A 12,090-nucleotide genomic window follows, 5' to 3' on the forward strand; every position below is an offset into this window, starting at 1 on the left:
AACCCAGGGGCATTCTACCTATGAGCTGAACCCTCAGCCCTTTTTCTTCTTCTTTTTTGTTTTTTGTTTTAAAAGAGGGTCTTGCTAGGTTGGGGAGAATCTCCCTACACTGCTGAGGCTGGTCTTAAACCTGCAATCCTACTGTCTCAGCCTCCCAAGTACTGGGATTACAGGGGTGTACCACCATGCCTGGCCCATCTTATTTATTTTCAATTTAAAGGAAGAAATTTGTTACAGAAATTGTTTTGTCTCCAGTATGAACAAGCAACTAGGACCACAGGCTCCATCCAGGCACAGTAAGAACGAGACACAGTGCTAGACCAGAGCTATGCTTTGCTGCAGGCCATGTCTGCAGCCGGCCCTTGTTCCCAGGGAGAGGTGTCAGAGAGGGGTTAACCGTCCTGGAACATGGAGCTGGGATAAACACTAAGGCTTGGAGGGAACAGAAACGGGACTGACAGTTCTCACTGTGGTGTTCTCAGCACATGATGCTTGAGTACTGCCCATCTTCCTCCACTGCAGAAGTGGGGCTTGCAGGGACCATGCCATGCCACAAGGTGGACTAGTTTCAGGAAATAAACTGTACCAGAATGATACTTCTTCATTCAAAATGACCACAGGAAGAGCCTGAAGAATGAGGCACTGGGGAGATGGGAATCTGAAATTGCACAGCCTCCTAGGGGTGGGACTGGGATGGGGGAGCAAAGACTGAAAAGTGCTCAGCAACGTGTCAGTACCTCGATTTTGTATCTGCAGTGTGGGGAAGAGGCTTTGGGAACACCCTGTGATTGCCATTGGTCACTGGAAATATAAAGGGTTAGCCCTATTTTTTGAATTCGCTCTCTGCAGTGCCAAAGAAGTATATATGCACAAGTTTGAATATTCCTCCTTTTTTCTCTCTCTGCTAAAAATGGAAGCTTCCTGGCACCAGAACTGAGTTGGTCTCAACTAATAGCTGCAGGCTGACAGACAACCCTCCCCTCCCTCCCAGCTGAGTTCAGCCCCTCTTCAATTGAGCAAAAATAAAACGGGGGCAATTGCAACTTTAAATACCATCTCCATAAACAAAACAAACCCGCTCCACAATTTGTCCAGGGCATTCCTCCCTGCACACCCTCCTTATTTAATTTCTGGGGAATCTTAAATAGAGGGCTCGCAAAGACTCTGCACCGCCTGACGTCAACAGCTCCTCAACCACGCAGATTCCTCTGCATGGTGTGGACAGCGGCCACCACCAGTGCCCATGCTTTTCCAGGCTTCTTTCCCAGTTGGTATTCGGGAACCACTGGTGTCACCCTAGGAGACTGTGGGACATGGAGGGGGCCAAGGAGAGTATCCCACTTAGGGTCCCTTAACTACATTCTTCGTGCCCCATGGCAACCTATTAGCTTATCTGAGTAACACCTGTACTAGTGTTTATGCAAACTGACTTGACTTTACCAAATGTAAATACCCTTATCAGAAAGACATTTCCCTGCCTAACAGTGGTGGCCACGCACATCCCAGCGCTTAGGAGGCAGAGACAGGAGGATTGTGCAGGTTCAAAGCCAGCCGCACGCGCTGGCTTAGGAGACCCTGTTTCCAAATAAAAATGTAAAAATTGGTCTGGGAGTGTAGCCCGGAGGTAGAAGGGCTTCCAGGAACCCCAGTACCACCAAAAAAAAAAAAAAAAAAAAAAAAGAAAGAAAGAAAGAAAGAAAGAAAGAAAGAAAGAAAGACATTTTCCTGTATTACCAGGAATGCGAAGCCTGAATCCCTTGACATAAATAGATGGTAACTGGGAAAATGCATACAATGTAACAAAGTGTGGTGGATTTCAGATACTGTCCCCATTTATGGCTCCAGGGGCCCAGAGCCCTCTGAGGACAAAGGACAGGTGGACAGGTGCTGTGCATCTTGGCCTCCTGTCCTGCCCCGGCCTGGCTCCGTGTTCTGCACAAAGAAGTACCAGTAAGTAGCTGTTGAGAATGAAAAGCGATGGACGATTGGCTCAGTAAGTAGCTGTTGAGAATGAAAAGCGATGGCCGATTGGATCAGTAAGTAGCTGTTGAGAATGAAAAGCGATGGCCGATTGGCTCAGGCCTCCCCCTTCCCTGGGTTTACAGCCATCCCAGGCTTTCCTGCCCAGCTGTCCTCAGAATCTCGCATGCACAGCTCCTGTGGTCAGTGTGGGGTCAGCGTGGCATCTTTTCCCCAGCCCTCCCTGCTCTGCCCTGCTAGAACCCAGGGCAGCTACTCCATCCCTGGGCAATGGTCCCTCCTCCAGTTCTCCAACTTGGGGAAGTAACTCTGACTCCCGCATCCCGCATGTCTAAGGCACAGAGATTGTTAGTGCTTTTGCCTAACTGGCCCCAGGTCACCCCACAGGCAGACACCCCAGCTGAGAGCTCAAGCGCCTGCAGTCTGCCAGTGTAGCTGACTGGCCAGTCTCCTCTTGGGCCCTTCCCCTCATAGGAATGGAAAAGCAAAGCCCAGGGCAGCCCACAGGCCAGCCACCAGGGACAAGCCCGCTGCTGGGCGAGGCTCCTATAGGAATGCAGAGAGATGCCACTAGCGGCCTCTCCCAGGCCCAGCCGAGGCAGCCACCTAGGCTGGCCACAGGCCTCCAGTAGGCCTGTGGTGCTGCGGCTTCTCCTCCATGACCCTCCCTCCCCCTCACCGCTGAAGCTTGGAGCTTTGGGATGGGCTGCCCCAGAGACCTATTCCCCTGCTCCCCAAAGGGCAGCAAGGAGACAGTTACACCAAAAACAGATCCCCACCATGATGCAGGATTCTGAGAGCCCCAGTGGAGACACTGACAGGCAGCAGAGTGGACAGGAGAGATCTGGCAATGACTTGAGCTCTCTGGCCCTTAGCTTTCTGGTGCTCATTACAGGGCCAGAGGGCTTCAGCTCCTGCCTAACGTGGAGACACTCTCAGGACCCCTTGTTTGCCTTTCCCACAGGCTTCTGGGATTAAATCTCCAGAAAGTAGTAAACGTGTTTAACGTGAGCCTGAAATTTCACCCTGATCCTGGGATGACGATCCTACGGCCTCAGTGTGGCTGGTGTGTAGCGATCCAGGAGTAGGTTCTCCAAGCTTCTTCCTGGCCTGTTTCCCTTTTCCATCTCTCCTACCCCTAAGTGCCGGTTTATCTTCCTGGTTCCCAAGAATGAGTCTAGTACAGATCCTACCCCAATTCATGGAGAAAGGCCACCTCAAACCAGAAACTCCCCTAGTTCACATGCTCTAGAGCCTATCCAACTCAGTCTAAGACTTGCCACAGTGATTGGCCAGGCAGTGGTGATGGACACTCATAAGCACCAATGAGGGATGCATCTCTTCCCTCACTACCCTCAACACCCCTGGTGCCTCTCATCCCCAGCACCAGAAGGGGAGGGGCCTGCAGAAGATCCCCTTAGTCCAGCGGCCCATGAAGATGGGGATCAAGTCTTCCCTGTTCACCTCTGTGTCTGACACACACAGGAGAGAGAGGTTGGCAAAAGAAGGAAAGCATGGATGTCTGACTCCACCTCCTGGCTACACGCTCACTTGTTTGCTTGGTTCTGGATTTGTCCATTCTGAAGAAAGGCCCAGGCAATAGCCGACCTGAGGGCAGAGATGGGTTGGGAACGCTCACTTGTTTGCTTGGTTCTGGATTTGTCCATTCTGAAGAAAGGCCCAGGCAATAGCCGACCTGAGGGCAGAGATGGGTTGGGAAGCCGGGGGAGGGCTCTGACCGAGCCAGCCCTCCAAACTCCTAACTCCATCACCGCTGGGCCCTAGGAGGAGACACTTCATTATAGAAGGGGTTCCAAGGTGGAAGACCTGGGCAGAGTCAGATAACAGCAAGTGGAGGGTGGCGGAAGGCCATGAGCACTTCTGCCCTTTAAATATATCTTGGCAGTGACAAGGTCAAGACACCCCCATTGAGCCCCAGCCTTCGGCCAAGGCACGCTACCTCAGTGCACAGGAAGAGCAACACACAGCGACGCCACCGCTCCAGCTCCCCAGCTCTGGCGCATCCCTTGGCCCCGAGGGGGGATGTCGCCGTCCACTGCTCTCTGTCTGGGTCTCTGGAGCAGAGGACCTGTCCAGCTGGGCTCAGGATTCATCTAGCCTCCAACTGGGAGCCACTTCAGGAGTGGAGTTCCTCCTCCAGGGCCCTGAGGTGGGGGCAGCCCCACCTGGAGATGGGAGGTGCAGGGTGGGGGGAGGTCCAAAGTCCTCCTTCTAGCTGCCACGGCACAGCTAACCAGATGCTCTGGTCCCACAGAGAGTGGAGGTCCTTTAAATCCCAAGTGTCTGTGCAGAGGCAAGAGAATGAGGATAAATACTCTCAAGAGAGCCGGCAAGGCGGGACCCCTCAACGTTCTTCTCCATGTGCAAGACCCGGATGATGAGGAAAGCTTCCTGACAGTTACAATCCCACCCTGTTGGCAACATGGACCACGCTACCCTTGGGTCTGCTCAGTGCCAGGAGTCCCCTGCCTCATAGAAAGTCAATCCTCTAGGGAGCAGTGCTGACGGCTAAGTGTGGCAGCGCTGGCCTGAGGCTTGGAGGGAGGTGCTGGGGGTGGGGGAGAAGCAGTCCCCACCCAAGGCTGGGCCTGAGTCAGGAGGGATGGGAGCCCCACTATTCCATTTTCTTTGCTATCCTTACTTGACCTCCTACCTACCCCTTACACACAGTGAAAGTGCCTGGCAAATGTGCAGAAAATGCCAGGACACCGGGCTGGTGCCAAGGCCCCTGGAAACAAAGAAAGACCCTGGAAGTGGGATTCCTCAGTTGGCCTTAGGAGGCATAGCAGCAAATGAGGCAGGCTAATCCCAGCCCAATACCAGCGGGTCAGCGGTGCTCTCCATGGCCGGAGGCTTGCAACCCCTTCCTGGCTTGAATGTGGGCCTCCCCTTAAGCCCCAGAGCCCTGGCTTTCACAGATCTTGTTTAATTTGAGAAGGATTGGGGGAGGGGCCAAGGAAAACTGCATTCTTCCCCATCAAAGCCAAGAGTCTAAAGTAATCCTTCTGGTTGTAACTGATGCCGGCCTGTTTGTGATTATGGCCCTTTGCTGGCTCTCAGGCAGGGCAGCCCGGGGACCCCGCAGCACCGCGATGGGAGAGACACCTCCCTCCCTTGGATAATCTTGTCCTCATCTGACATGACCAAAGGCGTCTATCAGCCTCTCTGCTTTCAGCAGATCCCCAGGGCAACTCTTCAAAACATTATTTTAAAGAGGGGGGCGAGCCACCCAAAACCCCTATCATGAAATTCCATGATACTCATCATTTTCTTTCTGTTCCCAGCACTGTCCTGGAAAACATAAGAAGCACCAGGCAGGCATGCGACTGGCTGCTGCAAACTGAAGGAGGGAGGGCGGGGACTGGATCATTATCTTCCTCCCCCACCCCTTTATTAGAGGAGAACACACACACACACACACACACACACACACACACACACACACGCCCTTTTGATGCCATAGTATAAAAGTGACTCAGGGAAACACAAGATTATTTCTCAGCTGTTCTTCCTCCGGAAATTTAATCTGCAAAGCATTTGGCCTCACAAAGCCCATTCCAAAGGTGTCCAGGAACCCACGATCCCTGCGATCATCATTACAAACCCAGGGACATTTGCAGCCATTGACCCATTTGGCAGCTGGGGAGAGCTGGCTGAGGCTGGCCAACATGGTCAAGTTCCCCTCGCCTGCTCACTCTGTGCTGAGACAGCTCATTTCCAGAACCCTGGGGATAAGAGAGAATCTTAGGTGCCCGGGACCATGGCTACAAAGAGGCTGCTTTTTGCCCAGTTGGTAAGAGCACAGTGGTCGGGAGAACCGGGAGCCTGGTCTCTGCAAAGTGACCACGGCCACTGCTGTCACTCCTCACCACTCTTTGTTCTTCAAATGTTGACAGCTGGTGGCAGAATGGCAGAGTGGCTTGCCTGAGGTCACCCGATGGATAGCGGCTGAGCTTAGAGTCTAGATTAACCAAGATCTGCTTATGCGAAGCCTGGGATTCCTTCCAGGATGGCATACCACCACTTCACCCAAAACAAACGTGACGCCCTGAACTCTGTGCAGAGTGGCAATCCTTGACCCAATGCCTCGGGCAAGAAGTAGGTAAAAGGTCCACCAAGTCACAGGGAGGCCATCCGGTCAAGCCAGGCATGAGGGAAGCCTGGAGCCAACATTGCAGGTGCTGGTGCATGGGCTCAGGGCCTGTGACCTTGGCATATCTGCTTGCTACCCACCCCCATAATCTCTAGTACAGTAGCTTAAAATCTTGCCTAAGCAGGACACAGTGGTGCATGCCTATAACCCCAGTAATTGGGAGGCTGAGACAGGAGAGTCATAGGTTTGAAGCCAACCTCAGCAACTTAGCAAGGTCTTGCTTCATATGAATGAATGAATGAATGAATGAATAAATAATGCCAGATGTGATGGCACATGCTTGTAATCTCAGCACTTGGGAGACTGAGACAGGAGGGTCGCAGGTTTGTGGTCAGCCTCAGCAACTTATGAGGCCCTGTTTCAAGACAAAAAGTAAAGTAGGGGTGAGGATATAACTCAGAGGTAGAATGCTACTAGGTTCAACCCCCAATACCACAAAAAATAATAAATAAAAATAAATGAATAAATAAAAAGGGCTAGGAGTCTAGCTCAGAGATTCAATGCCTTGGGTTCAATCACCACACACACACAAAACGAAAAAACAGAAATCCTGCCACAACCTAAAGGTGGTGAGTACTGTGATCTGAGAGAAGGCTGGGCCTGTGTGTGTGCCAACTAGAAGTATAAAAAACAGATGAGAAAGAGTGTGCAAAACACCAGCACTGCTGCAGCTTCCTTCTCACACCTAGGAGCCCCTGGGCCTGGGTTTTGTTCAAGGCTCACTTTCTCCAGAAGCTTTCCCCTCCAGCCAGCCAGGCCCTGCACTCCTCTCTGAGAAAACTCTGGGGCATTCAAGAAAGCCACAGCCCAAGGGCAGGTGAGTCCCGCCCTCCCCGGGTCAGCAGCTCCATGCCTTCCAACTTGTATGCTACAGGCTCATAGGGAAAGGGGTGTGCTCTCCACACCTGGGCTTTGACTCTGAGGTGGAGAGAGCCCTAGAAAACTGGCACCTTCAGCAACGGCATGAGAGGCAGCTGGGCACACAGTAGGTGCTCTGTGGTTGTTGACTGACAGCAAATGCGTCCTCTGGACGCTGTCCCTGGGTGTAGGACTTCACTGAGAGCCAAGTGCCGGGTGGGGGAGGGGAGGCAGATCTGCAGGTCTCTCAGTGGCCTTGGGAACTCATGCCTCAAAGCTCTCAGGGGTTTGGCTTTCCAAAGAAGTAAAACCCAGCCTGGGAGCATTCGGGCCTCCGGACACTGGACAGACTGGAGTGGTGGAAGCCGTTTCCTAACTTAGCAACCCTGGAGCAAGTCACTTCAGCTCTCCAGGCTTAAGGAGAGGCCCACATTCAAGCCAGGAAGGGGTTGCAAGTGTCCAGCCATGGAGAGCACCGCTGAGCCACTGGTATTGGGCCGGGATTTGTCTGCCTCATTTGCTGTTATGCCTCCTCAGGCCAACTGCCAGGACAGAATGCCAATCTCCACCCGTCTCTTACCAAGATGATTAAAAACTGCATGATTTTGCATCTTGGGAAACATAAAATATTATGATTCAGAAAGAGATCACCTTGAAAAACACAAAAGTCTAAAGTCTTCTCTTAGCTGAAGGAGTAGGCTTTCCCCAGGTGGCCTTGGCCTCCACGATGACCCTCCCAGCAAGAGTCTAAGAGAACAGACTTGCAGGCTTCTGCCTACTGTGCAGAGGTTCCAGGACACTGTGATCCCAGAGTGGCCCACGGCAATGTCTGTGGGCGGATCCTAAAGGAGAGGGCTCTGCGAATCTCGCATGTCAGGCCTGGACCCCCACGTGCGCAGTTTGCTCGCTTTACCGCCAGTCCCTGGCAGCTGCGCTCTGCGTCTGGCTTTCTCTCCCCTCCCTGCGGTGCTCCTGGGCCACTTCCCCACAATCCAATCCAATAAAAGCTTAGGGGAGGCAAATGAATTTTAGCATGAGACTGAGCAATGCCCAGAGAAGATGGAAATGGAGAGCCGGGGCTTAGACAATTAGATGAAACCAAAACAGTTTCCGATAGCACATATATCTCAGACAGAGATAGAGATGAGTTCGGAGTTCTCTGAGCTGGAAACTTTCCTCCATTTTCTGGGACTCAACAGCTCAGCTCTCAGAACTGGACACTCCAATGGGACACTGGCACCCCTCGGACTCTGCGGGGCAGCTGAGCTAACTGGGTCAGCTGTTCCCCTCCTACAGGCCAGGATTCTAGGTCAGCCCTGGGAACCCAGAGAGTGAGGTTATGGAATCTGAAAAGATGCTGATAGGGCCGCGGGTGGTTACCCGGGGTCACCCCCAACTACCACCATAGTGATTACTGAAAACCCAAGTGCTGAAGTCTGTAATATCAAGCGGCCCCAGGACACGCTGGGGAAAGAACAAGAAAGCCCCAATTCCCTGAGGTCCGGACAAATTATACTCCCCAGAAAGCATGTGCTTGACACTTTGCTAAAATCTCTTACGTAAGAGCAGAGGAAATGTGGTGGGGAGACCTTTCCCTGTGCTTTAGCTAAGGGAGGAGTCCTTTCACTTGCACCGGGGACAGAGGCTGTGTGCGCGCACACGTGTGTTGGAAGAGGCGGGCAGACGGTCTCCCGTGTGGCCTGCTCACTGGGCACCTGTGCAAAAGTAGATCTGGGTGGGGGGTAGAGTCACCTCTGCGCACAGAGCCAACATCGGGTCGGCCGAGCAGGTGGGAGCAAGGCGGAGGCGCACTGGGCCGCCTGGCAGCTGGCTCCAGGCAGGTGGCTGGCAGCACTCAGTGCTGACAAGCCCTTGGGCGCCTCTCTGTCAACAGCCTCAGCAGATCTGGCTGGAGGGAAGAGCTAGTATTTCCAGAGCCCCCATGTCCCGGCCACACCTGCGCCTGCCACCCTCCTGTGCGGCCAGGACGGCTTGCTCCGCACCTTGCTCTGCTCTGCGGCGGCGCTCCTGCTCACGGGCTTCGGTGGTTCTTTTAGCTGCCTGGTAACTGCTTTTCTTCTGCTGTCTTGTTCTCCCTGCCCCCTCACCCTGCATTCACCTCTCTGCCCAGCTCACCAATGGGGCTCTCACAGCAGCCTCAGCAAGACTCCGGGGAGGGGGTTGGGACTCTGTCCCCACCAGGGTTTGTCCTGGCCTCAAAATCTTAGTAACCCCCCTGCTGCTGCACCTACCTCACAAGGCCCGCAGGGCTGACGGCATCCTTAAAACCACTCTGTGCAATCCATTCTCAGGCAGGTAGGGAAACTGAAGACACTGGGCAAAACTGTGGTCTTGCCAGGGCTACTACTGACCACGAGTCCCTGAGCCCTGAATGCCACGCACGCAGCACACACCAGCCCTAGGGCTGTGGCTGCTGGGAGCCCCGCTTTACTGGTAAGAAAACCAATACTTAAGGGACTCAAGAAACCTTCCCAGAGTCACTAAAATAAGTTACCAATATTAAAACTGGGCTTATATAGCCGGGCGTGGTGGCGCACACTTGTAATCCCAGCGCTTGGGAGGCTGAGACAGGAGGATCGCACAGGTTCGAAGCCAGCCTCAGCTACTTAGTGAGACCCTGTTTCCAAATAAAGTATAAAAAAAGGTCTGGGTGTATAGCCCAGAGGTAGAAAAGCCCCTGGGTTCCACCCCCAGTACCACAAAAACAAACAAACAAACAAATAAATAAAAACTGGGCTTATCTAACTTGGAGCCCATATTCTTAATTGCTAGGCTAGCCAGGCATGAGGTGCACGCTTGTAATCCCAATACTTGAGAGGGTGAGACAGTATCACAGGCCAGCCTCAGCAGCTTAGCAAGGCCCTCAGCAACTTAGTGAGACCCTGTTTCAAAATAAATAATAAATTGGGCATAGTGGCACAAGCCTGTAATCCCAGTACTTGGGAGGCTGAGACAGGAAGATCACAGGTTAGCCTCAGCAGCTTAGCAAGGCACTCAGCAATTTAGTGAGGTGCTGTTTCAAAATAAATAATAATCTGGGTGCATGCCTATAATTCCAGTACTTAGGAAGCTGGGATAGGAGAATCGCAGGTTCAAAGTCATCCTCAACAACTTAGTGAGACTTGCAGCAACTTAGCAAGACCGTGTTTTGAAATAAAAATAAAATAGGGCTGGGAGTAGAGCCTGGAGGTAGTAGGCCCTTGGGTTCTACCCCCAGTACCACATACACAAACAACAATAATAGTAATATAGGGTTAGGGCTTTAGCTCAGAGGTAGAATGCCCCTGGGTTCAATTTCTTGTATCAAAAATAAGTAAATAAAATTAACAAAATTAATTGCTAGGCTATCCTGTGGTCTTGCTATCAAAACAATCTCTATCCTGGGGTGAACGGAGCTGGGCTCAAGGGCTCAATTAGGCTTTAGGACTTATGCCCCAACCCCTCTCGCTTCAGCCAGCTTCATGAAATAGATAAGCTGTATATCACATGGTCATGGGGCAGAAAAGACTTGGGAGCTGCTGATAGGCAGGCAAAGCAGAGACACACAGGTGCTGCACTTAAGAAGAAAATCATCCTCAGAAAGCAAGGCGATGGCTCAAACAAGAGCTCGTGGGGCCAGTCGCCACCTCCAAGTGCAGACTGGTTATGGGGACCAAACTCCTTCAAGGGTACTTTGGAGATAAGAATGTTAATTTATTTGCTTTGCAGATTGCAATAAATCCACCTTTCTAGAAAATAGCTTATCCTATGTAATTGGGATGCCCATCTCCCTTTTCTTTTTCCTTTCTTTTCTTTTTTCTGGGGAGAGGTGTACTGAGGATTGAACTCAGGGGCATGCTACCTCTGAGCTATACCCGCAGCCCTTTTTATTTTGTAAGAGGGTCTCGTTAAGTCACCGAGGGTCTCACTAAGTTGCTGAGGCTGATCCTCCTGCCTCAGCCTCCCAAGTACTGGGATCACAGGCATGCGCCACCATGCCCAGAGGGATACCCATTTTCTAGGACCAACATAGTATGGAGGTCTGAATTGGCAATCAGGAAAGAATATACACATAGTGTTCATTTAAGACAATGGAAAGTCTGGAAAACTATCCCACCCTTACAATAAAGCCACCCTGTAGGTGTCAAAATGCTCACATCACTTAGACTCTAAGGTCCATAAAGACAGAAGAATTTTATGGGTGTATATGTACAATCAGCATAGGGTCTGGGATGAAGGAAGCATTCGAAAATTTTGAAATGAATAAGCCAACAAATTGATGAATTCTATGCACATTATTATAAAAAGTTCACGTGGAACATATCACTGCCCCTTTTCACCCAGGAGGAAACATAGTGATTCTTATTACTATTGCACAACCAGAGTTAGATCTTTTCCATTTGTGGTACTAGGAACAGAACCTAGGGCTTTGGCAAGTACTCCATCAGATCTTAAATCTACCATCTAATTCCAGATTCTTTGCCTTTTCCACCATACACACAGCTGCTAAATAAGTAAGTGGTTGCAGCCACCATGTTTTGGGGTGCCATATGCCCCTCCCTAATAGATTTATTTATTTATTTATTATTTATTTTGGTATACCAGTGATTGAACCCAGGGGCTTTCTACCTCTAAGTTACACCCCTAATTCATTTTATTTTTTATTTTGAAATAGGGTCTTGCTAAATTGCTAAGGCTGCTCTTGAACCGGCGATCCTCCTGTCTCACTCTCCCAAGTACTGGGATTACAGGTGTGCACCATTGCGCTGGGGCTCTCTTCTTTCTTCTTTTCCCTTCATCCCTCCCTCCCTTTCTTCCTTCCCTCCATCTGTCTTCTATGGATTGAACCCAGGAGGGTTCTACCTCCAAGCTATACTCCTCAGCCCTATTTTATATTGAAACAGGTTCTCACTAAGTTGTTAAGGCCTCACTAAGTTACTGACTGAGGCTGTCCCCCTACCTGTGATCCTCTGTTCTCAGCCTCCCAAGTGCTAAGATTACAGGCATGTACCACTGCCAGGGCTCCCTTCTTTTCTTTTCTTTTCTCCTCTTCTTCTCCACCTCCACCTCCACCTCCA

The 12,090-nt window shown here is 51.3% G+C and overlaps 1 protein-coding gene across 4 annotated transcripts in view; it reads right to left on the reverse strand.

Moving 5' to 3' along the window:
- Positions 1-12,090, reverse strand: part of SH3PXD2A (SH3 and PX domains 2A) — a gene marked incomplete at both ends in the record, with an annotated part of 227,134 nt that overhangs the window by 36,153 nt on the left and 178,891 nt on the right. The gene's annotated exons all lie outside the window — the stretch shown is intronic.

Source organism: Muscardinus avellanarius, assembly GCF_963383645.1.
Source record: "Muscardinus avellanarius genome assembly, chromosome: 4".
Classification (NCBI taxonomy): Eukaryota; Metazoa; Chordata; class Mammalia; order Rodentia; family Gliridae; genus Muscardinus; species Muscardinus avellanarius.